At 37.4% G+C, this 10,290-nt stretch overlaps 1 pseudogene; it reads right to left on the bottom strand.

Moving 5' to 3' along the window:
• Window positions 1–385: 385 nt before the first annotated feature.
• Window positions 386–1,099, bottom strand: LOC141500771 (ATP synthase peripheral stalk subunit OSCP, mitochondrial-like; annotated as a pseudogene).
• Window positions 1,100–10,290: the final 9,191 nt, after the last annotated feature.

The following is a 10,290-nucleotide window of genomic DNA, read 5'->3' as shown; positions in this document are numbered from 1 at the left end:
AGGAATGCACAGTCTAAGGAGGGGGGAGGAGACAACATGCAAACTACTATATACAAACAAGATGCATACAGAATAAATTGGGGTTTGTCTCAGAAGGAAAGTACTAAGATTAAGGAGATCCAAGAAAGACTTCTTTCTTTTTTTAATTTAGACAATTTTATATTATAAGTATATAAGACAGATTTGTGACAAAAATCTAGTAAAATTTCATTCATAAATCAGAGGGGTTTTTTTTTGCTTTGTTTGCTAAACCAGAATCACATTGGCTTTACATAACAGAGATTCAAGGTTATTGGCATTTCAAATTTCAACTACATTAACACAAAGAAAATTTCCAAGTACTTTATTGTTTCCACAATTTTTGGAAGTTTCGTTGATGAACTGTGGGGAAATGCTGCTTTTAAATAGCTTCCTTCATAATCCTGCTTAGCTTCTGGATCTTGGTTCTTGAAGACATATCAACATATTTCTCTCCTATACGAACAATCATTCCTCCCATGATTGAAGGGTCAGTCTGAACTTCCATTTTCAGAACCTGACCTTTACTCAGGAAGCTGTTCAGGACTGTTTTTAATTCTGAAAGAGTTGCATCATCTAAAGTAGATGCAGTAGTAACTGAGCACTGTACTTCTCTACAATGCACACCCATCATGGTAGAAAATGCTGAAATGACTCCTGGGGTACTGTTTAAGCGACTATTTTCAGCAAGCAATTTCATGAGGTTGGTTGTGATGGGGGAAAACTTTTCTTTTGCTATGATTTCACTTAGGGTTTTTATCTTAACAGAACGTTTTATATGAGGATTCATAATAGAGCCAACCATTTTGGGATCCTTCAAAAGGGTTGTTACTCTGAGTAATTCCTTTTCTACCACATCCAGTTTATTCTGCTTAGATGCAGCAGAAAAAAAGGGCAGTGGAATATCGACCTTCTAGACCATACATTTGAATTGGAGGCCTGACGAATTTAGCGAATGGTCTGCCCACTGAAGTGGTGAAGCAGCGTACCTGCTGGATCATCCCGGCCGCACCGGGCGCAGCCATCTCCTCCTGTGGCCGCTGTAGGTCAAACAGGATCCCGGCGGAGGGGGGAAATGAAAGACTTCTTTCTTAAAGGAAACCACAGAAGCCAAGAAGCAGAGATGAGAATTCCAGACATGGCTGACAATCAGAAGGACATTCAATCAGAAATTGGATTGCTGTGTTCATCTCTACAATCCTAAATGTAGTCCTAACCTCCCCTGCACAATTCATTATTTCAGGAAAGCAGTAACCATGTTTCAATTCACTATGTTTAGAGTACCACCTAGCAGTCTGATAGAGCAACCAAGAAAACAAATGAAACTTCTTTCTTCAGAGGTAGTTATTTCCTCCTATGACATATACCCCCTTGTATTAGATTGACTCACATTCCCTGAAAAATTCCAAAAATAGTCATTTCTAAGGGGTGGACAGAGGCTTGTGGTTTATATGCTAGCAACAGCTGATAGATTGTAATACACATTTGAAACTTTTGGCTAAAAAGTACTAAGATTGAAACTGAGAGAGTTGCTTGTGTAGCAAAATAGGGGAATTAACAGTTGCAGACCTAAAGACTTCAGAGGAAGTATAAATTCACATATTAAGAGAGAGTAGCAAATACATGGCAACTTGATCACTAATACATAATAAACTAATGATACAAAAATAAGGTGGGGTTTCAACTTTTAGTTGCACAGAGGATCCTATTTAATGGAAAAGTGAAAGAACACACAGCAGAAGGAAAGGATGATTCAGGGATACAAATTCAATTTGAATAAACTGGTTGAAGAAAACTGGGATTTTTAGCACAAGAAAGAGAAAATTTAAAGGAGGCATAAAGTGTATCTAAGAGAAAGGGAAGAGATTTGGAATGTAGTCTAAGCTGTCAGATCCTATCATTATGTCAGATTTTTTGGTTTAATTATTTTTAATACAAAAGACTATTACTTGGTAGGAAGAGGGCCCCATAAGAGGTATATTGGGAAATAACTGGTAAAAAAAAAATAGAATCCATCAATAAAACATTATTTAAACAGAAAGAAGTATCGCTGTATATAAGCTCAGCTCCCCAGAAAGTGTTCACCAAAATAAGCAAAGGTGGAATTTTAAATTCCCAAATGACAAGAGCATGATAAATTTCTGCCTGCAGAGGGCTCTGCCCTGTTCACATTTCTCACAAGAGATAACAATCATAAGAATGGCCATAATAATAACATCCATGGTATTAATACTAAAAATAATGTCTTGAAACCTGAAAAATGTTGTTTTCTCTCTCCTGGTGACTCTCTGTCTCTGACCAATAGGTTTTCTAAACTGGAATCTTCTATCAGATAACTCTTTACACTTTCCCTAGAACCTTCCAAATTTCCACATTTCCTGTCTGGAAGCTCACAATCCAGAAACTTTTATATTCCTAATCAATTGTTAACTTCTTGCCCATAACCTCAAGGCCTAGAAACCAATCAGACCCACCTAAGAAAGAGCCCCTACTTGCCTATAAAGCATCTGTCCTGCCCCATGAGAGGATGTCATTACCAACTGTATGTATGGTGAGCAGAAAAATATAGATCCCAAACTGAATCACCTCTCATGATATGGCCCCCAAAGCCCTACCAGAGCTGAGCTAAATGAGCTATTCTAAAGAATGAACCCAGGATCCTGAAGGCTTCATAGATTCCTTCCTACTCTCATGGAAATCATCATGCCCAAGTCTGCCTGGAAACATCCCTGACTGGCTCCCTTCCCTGATATTCTTTGAGTATACAGGTCACCGAACCAATTATGGAGTCATGTTGGTTGAAGAAGGAATTTGTCCCAATCCCAGAGTTAAGGGTTGGTCAGCTGCCCTTGCTTGTAGATGTCAGGAACTTCCTAACATAAGGCAAGGTGGGTACTTGGCCTACTGCTTAACTTCCCCTATGTTTTCTGCCTCTAGTTTCTTTGGGCTTCTCCATAAGCCACATGGTCTCCCCTCTATGACCCTCCCTTAAACATGGCCAGCAAGCAAATAGGTGTATCACTATCAGTATTGACTGACATCTAAAACGTTTCTAGGTCAGGTTCTGGTATTCACATTACCATAGTGTTTTTAGTTTTACAAAGTACTTTCCTGTTATAGGGAGCCCATTTGGCAAATAGCATTTCCAATGGCAATAATGCATGATCCTATATGGGATGATGAAGACCCCTACTCGAATTGACTACTCAGAGGCTTCTCAAAGTTCAGAGCACAGTGTCATTTTTATTAGAATCTTGCAAGAAGCTGGCAGCCCCTCCTCGGGCACAAAGGAGACACCCAGGGTTGGAGGCCGCCTAAAAAGCGTTAGCAGCCAAGCTTTATAGGCAAAAACCACAACCCCCCCCCAATTCCTGTTGACTTCTAAATGATTTGGCTTGAGCCTTGCAATAGCGTGGGGGATTTTTGTGGCAGCAACCACTTCAGCAATGACATCTGCTCTTAGGAGCCAGTTTAGTAAACTTAGGCCCCTGACCTACTTTTAGAAGGGGGCCTGTTGACCTACTTTTGGGGATTGTTCTTTCTTCAGACTGAGAGACCTCACTTAACCCACTCAATCCCCCGTCCTGTTCATATTTGGAAGGTGCTAAACATAAGGGAATTTAATTACTGTAATCAGAAAGAGTAAGGTCACACACGAGGTATCTTGTGTCAGAGGGAAATAATAATTAATTTAATGCTAATCTAAAATATTTCTAGAAATATATTTTGATTTTTGATATTTGAATAATTTGATCATACATTAATAAAATTAATACATTACAGGGCTAAAGAATAAAGTATCGGATGAAGTGCTAAGCGTCATCAGTAATGTAACCAAACAGGTGCAACAGGGAATATCTTTGAGTATACAGATTGCAGAATCAAGTGACAGATCATGGAGCCACAATTGGTTAATGAAGGAATTAGACCCAACAGCAGAGTTAAGAGTTGTTCAGCTGCCCTTGATAATAGGTGTTGATGACTTCCTAACTTAAGTTAGAAACATCTAACATTGAGGTTTATTGGAATTTGACAAAAAGAAGGGAGAACTTTCTAGGCATTGGAAATAAAATGAGTGACGATATGGAGGCAGGAAAGCATGAGGTATAGAGAGAAATTAGGATCCAGTTTCACTAGAGCATACTGCTTGCTGTTTCTACCACAACACAAAAGATAAAAATCTTATCAAGTGGAAAAGTTGACCAAGAACAAGGGTTCTTACCCTATGGTTCATCAGATGGTTGGTGATTAAATTTCAAGGAGTCCATGAACTTGGATGGAGGAAAATAATGTCATCTTTATTTTCACTAACCTCTCATTGAAATTGAGCATTTCCTTCAATTATGTATATGGACAACAAGCCACAATATTATTAAGCTTCACCAGATTGCCAACAGAGTATTTTGGGATACCCTCCCAAAAAACAAATAAGAGCTCCTGGTTTGGAAAATATGTTCCTGACCTCTTGAGGTGGTCTCAAAGGAGTAGGCATTGGCATTGAAGTCTTCCAGCTTCATATGTGGATAGTGAGTTCTGTAAAAGCAGAGGCAAGATGACCTCATGTGGATTTTATAAAGAAATTTTTTGATATGGATAAACCTATTGCAATGCAAATCCTAAAGCAGATGACCTGCTCTTCCAACCTAATAAGAATCTCATGAGGAAAGCTTTTTATAAACCTTTAAATCATAAAGAAATGAAAGAAGGTGAGGTTTATAAGCGTAAAACCCCATTTGGGATCACTCCCCACAACTCACATGAGAAACAGAATAGGGGAACCATTGCTAGCTATTCTAATGTTTAAGTTGGTTATCAAATTATCAATTATTATATAACAAATTCTAATTTTCCATTTAATATGTAAATGATATAGTTTTGCATTCCCAAAACTAACAAAATGGCATGAGATCAGGAAATGGTCCTAAAAATGTCATGGTCATTTCAATTTTCCCCAGAATTTCTTTCCATCTTCACAATCCCAAGAAAATAATGGTGGAAAAATACATGTTATTTTATCATGACCTCAGAATTATTAAAGTTTGATTCAATGCTTTTTGGTCACATTCCTTGACAAAACTAAATCTCCCCTTCTTTAAAGGCAAAGAATTGTTCTTCCAACTACTTGGTTTCTCTTTCACATTTTTGATCCAATTGCTAACAGAGACTTTATCACCTCTCCACTCCCTATTTTTAAAAAAAAGTAGACCTTTTAGGGTTTTTTTAATCACATTAGTTCCAAATATATCTGTACTTAGCAGTGAGATGACTGAAACAAAAAGTACAGATTTTTTAATGTAATTCCAGCTTGTTGTCCAGAATGATTAGACCAATTACCTGCTCCATCAAAGCACCTGTTTTTCAAACACTTTTTCAATCCTTTGTCATCTTCATCAATTTGCTAAGTGTGAGACAAAGCATCAGAATTGTTGAATTAGTTTTTCTTTTATTATTAGTGATTGGAGGAGGCCTTCACATGCTGTTAATACTTTGTCATACTTTAGGGAAATGTTTGTTTCATATCCTTTGAGTACTTATCTGCTGGAGACCAGAGTCTTCCTGGCTTTCTTCCAGATATATTTCTTCTATCTGGTCTTGAAACTCCTCCTCCTCATCATCATCATCATCATCATCATCATCATTATTGTTATCATTATTATTATTGTCATTAACCGCAATCATAAATGTACATTATATAAGGAAATGATGGGAATTATGCATCATCACTGCAGGTTTTAAAAACTTAGGATCTACTAAATGCTTAGTAAGAATGACTTGATAGGGGATGCCCATCAATTGGGGAATGGTTGAACAAGTTACGGTATATGAATGTTATGAAATTCTATTGTTCTATAATAAACTCTAGAGGAGCATAGAATGAATTACAGGAGCTGATACTGAGCTAAGGGAGCAGAATCAAGAGAACATTCTACACATTAGCAACAGCATTGTGAGTTGATCAACCTTGAGGAATGCAGCTCCTCTCAGCAGTTCAGAGAGCTAGGACAACCATATAAGACCAGCTATGGACATTGCTATCCCTATCCAGAGGAAGAAAAAAAACCTTCAAAATCTGATGAACACCACATTCACTTTTTTAAAAATTCCTTTTATATATTTTCTTCCCTTATTCCTAATTCCTTTTACTGAAAATGACTAATCTGCAAACATATTTAACATAAATGTGTACATACAACATTCACCTGACTGCTTGCTGCTGAGAGGAGGGAGGTGGGAAGGGAGGGTAGAAGGAAATTATGTAACTTAAAAATATGCATTATGCATATGGATGAATGTTGAAAAACTTTCAAAACATGTATCTGGAAAAATAAAATATCAATTAAAAAAAGACCTAATAACTAGAATTCTATATCAGAAACTCACTATTTTTCACAAACTAACAAACAATAAATGCCTTTATTACAAATAAAGTCTCAAAATATCCTTGAAAATATAACAAAAAAATATAGAATGAGATTGCTATCACCAACTCAGCAGCTACCCACAATTGCCCTGACATAATATGGATCTGGAAAAACCTAATCACAAGGTAGCTCCATGGAGCCATGGTGTATAAAGCACTGGATTTAAAGTCAAAAAAACCAAAATTTTAAGCCAGTCTCAGATATTTACTAGCTGTGTGATATTGGGTAAGTCACTTAAACTGTCTGCCTCAGTTTCCTCAACTATAAAATGGAAAAATTTTATACAGAATAAAAAAATCTGTAAAATGACACTTACTTCCCAGGGTTGTTATCAGGATCAAATGAGATACCTGAAAAGAACTTTCAGAATTAAAGTGCTGTGCAAATACTGTTATTCAGTCATTCAGTCACATCTAACTCTTCGTAACCTCATCCACCACTATCTTTCAAAATCTCTTCAAGTTCATGTCTTTTCTTTCCACGATACTATCTATCCATCTTATCCCTTACCCTTTTCCTTTTGCCTTCAATCTTTCCCAACAGAATGGTCTTTTCCATCATGTCCTATCTTTTCATTATGTGGCCAAAGTAAGTTTCAGCTTCAGTATTTTACTTTCCAATGACTAGACTGAAGTAACATAAGTATTGACTGATTTGATCTCCTTGCTATCCAAGGTTACTCTCAAAAGTCTTCTCCAGAACCACAGATCAAAGACTTCAATTCTGAGGTGCTCAACTTTCCTTAAAGTCCAACTCTCATAAACATAAAAACTTCTGATTTTGACTATATGGACCTCTGTCAGCAAAGTGATGTCTCTACTTTTTAGTATGTTATCTAGATTTTCTATAGCTGCATTCATCATTTGAGCCCAAGAATATAAAATCTGACACCACTTCCATTTCTTCTCCCTCTATTTTCCAGGAAATGATGGGACCACTTGCTGATATCTTTACTTTTTTATGTTAAGCTTCAAGTCAGCTTTTACATTTCACTCTTCTCAAAAGGCTTCTTAATTTCTCTTCACTCTCTGTAATCAAAGTGAAATCTATTTCACATCTGAGATTGTTGATATTTCTCACAGCCACCTTATTTCCAACTTTTGATTCATTCAGACTGGCATTTCACATGATATACTCTTTATATAAGTTAAATAAATACAGTGTGACAATATATAGAACATTCCTTGGCATTGCTCTTCTTAGATTGAGACAGAAACTGATCTTTTCTAATCCAGTGACCACTGTTGAGTTTTCCAAATTTGCTGACATTGAGTACAAACTTAAACATCTTTTGGATTTTAATTAGTTCTGATGGAATTTCATAATTTCCACTAGCCTTATTGCCTGTTATAATAGAGATCTATAAAAACAACTAATCAAAAGACAGTTAGGTGGTACCATGGAGCATAGAGTCCTGGTCCTGGAGTCAGGAAAACCAGAGTTTAAATTCAGTCCAGTCTCAGACATTTTCCACCTGTGTACCCCTGAGTAAATCACTTAAACTGTCTACATTAGTTTCTTCATCTATAAAATGGAGGTAATAAATAATATAGTGCTTACCTACTGGGGTTGATGTGAGAATTAAGTGAGATCATTTTTTTTGATAAGGCAATGGGGTTGTGACTTGCCCAAGGTCACACAGCTAGGCAATTATTAAGTGTCTGAGGTCTGATTTGAACTCAGGTCCTCCTGACTCCAGGGCCGGTGCTTTATCCACTGCGCCACCTAGCTGCCCCTGAGATCATATTTTTAAAGTCCTTTGCAAATTTTGAAATGCCTACATTCTTTGAAGGCATCCTTGGAATAATCCAGTAGTGATAACATGGGGAGATATATATATATATATATGTATGTATATATGTATTATCATATCCTGTTTCCAGATGTTTGATTTCTTCTTCTATGTTTTCAAGTTTTTTCATTGCATGTAGTATTGAGATGATGATTATTAGGTATGGTGACAAATGTACATCTCTCAGTGCTCTTCCTCAATTGTAAGTAGCTGTTTTACTCATCTGTACAATACAAAGCAAACTATTAATGAGAGAGAGAGAGAGAGAGAGAGAGAGAGAGAGAGAATGAGAGAGAGAGAATGGGGGTGCCTAGGTGGCACAGTGGATAGAGCACCGGCCCTGGAGTCAGGAGTACCTGAGTTCAAATCTGACCTCAGACACTTAATAATTACCTAGTGTGGCCTTGGGCAAGCCACTTAACCCCATTTGCCTTGCAAAAAAAAGAGAATGAAATCAGAACAGTGATTTGTCCAAGCACTCTTTCTATCTAACATCCATCAAAAAGGATGAAAATAATAACAGTATAAATACTATTAGAATAGGTGATGTGTAATTCCTTTACTTTATGAAATACTTTACACATATTAATCACTTCATTTGATCTTGACAACAGTACTATGAGGTGGACGATTGTTGTTCCCTCCATTCACCTTTTATAGAAGAGAAAAGTGGGGCAAGATAATTTATATACCTATGTTCACATTCAGTAAATGTCTGAGGCAGGATTCAAACCCAGGGCTGCCTGCTTCTCAGTCTTCAATTCCTCACACTTTTTGACTACCCCATCCTTCCTCTCTCTAATGATTTGGAGAATAAAGCAATTAGAGACTGTGGACATTTCTAGCACACACGTTGCTGCTGTCTCATCATTATTGTAAAGTCATTTCAGTTGTGACTGCGTAGTACGAGTGCCACTTAAATTTTGGAGATCTCTCAAGATATGAAGAGAAAGTTTTATTCGTTTCTTGAGGAACAGGCCCCAGTCAATTTAGAGAGAGACTGAGGCAAAAACAAAAGACCCAAGAATCACATTTATCATAACTCGATTCCCCCCGCCACTGACCCACCCTCATTAATGAGGAATATGGTCTTCACAATCTAGACACAGCATATAATTCAAACCAAAACCAGATTATCCCTTCAGCCCCAGGAATTGAATGGACATCCAGACTTCAACAGATAAGATGGGGTCAGTTGATTCTTCACCAATATCCCAGAAGTTGCTTTGTCAAGGGAGGAGGGGCACATAGTTAACTGTTTTCCAATCTATAATATTCTACTGAAGAAATCTCAGGCTTTATCCCACTCAGTCTGGAAGGCCATAGTTGAGGAAAGGGACCTAGAAAGGTTCTAGGGACCCTCCTGGTTAATAGACAGTTGTGAGAGAACTCACATAGACAGAAATCTGCTTCAGCCAGCCTTTATTTCACCCAAAGCAGTGTAGTTAAAAAGCAGAATCTTGCTTATTGACTGCTTAAGGGAGTGTAGGTAGAGATTAAATGGAGAAAATTTGAACCTCCTGTCAAATGATCATAAACTGAAGTCCTCTGGTTATTGAGCTTCCCCTTGGAGGGGGAGAGGTAAGGATAAGCTAAGAAAATTTCTGTTCTTTGTTGTCTTTCCTAGAATGGAGGGAAAGAGCTACCTCCAGGTGCAGAGATCATTAGCAGGGATGTGTTAGGCTTGGAAGATAAGAAGGACAAACAGCTAGGGGAGGTATTTTCTCACATTGAGGTCAGTCTGCAAAAAGCTTGCTTGTGCCAGTATTTTTCCATCAGAGGCCTTTTTTCACCCAAAAAAAACTCAATTCTGCATTCTAATTTTAGTTAAACCTAACAATATGTTCTTCTATTTGCTTAGTGATTCTCTCCCCAAGTCACCTGAGTGTTGATGGTGGAGCCATTCTCTTACCTGAGAATCTCTGATGATCATCCTATAAAATCATCCACTGGAGAACCATCACTTGGGTAAAATCAGAGTTAGATGATTTCCTTCCTTCTGTCTGAGACTTTGAAAATAGGGAACCAAGGAATGATTCCATAAAAAAATCATTCAGA

The sequence above is a fragment of the Macrotis lagotis genome, chromosome X, assembly GCF_037893015.1.
Source record: "Macrotis lagotis isolate mMagLag1 chromosome X, bilby.v1.9.chrom.fasta, whole genome shotgun sequence".
In the NCBI taxonomy this organism is placed as follows: Eukaryota; Metazoa; Chordata; class Mammalia; order Peramelemorphia; family Peramelidae; genus Macrotis; species Macrotis lagotis.
Note: the sequence above shows the minus strand (reverse complement) of the source record. Positions and strands in the feature narration are given on the sequence as shown.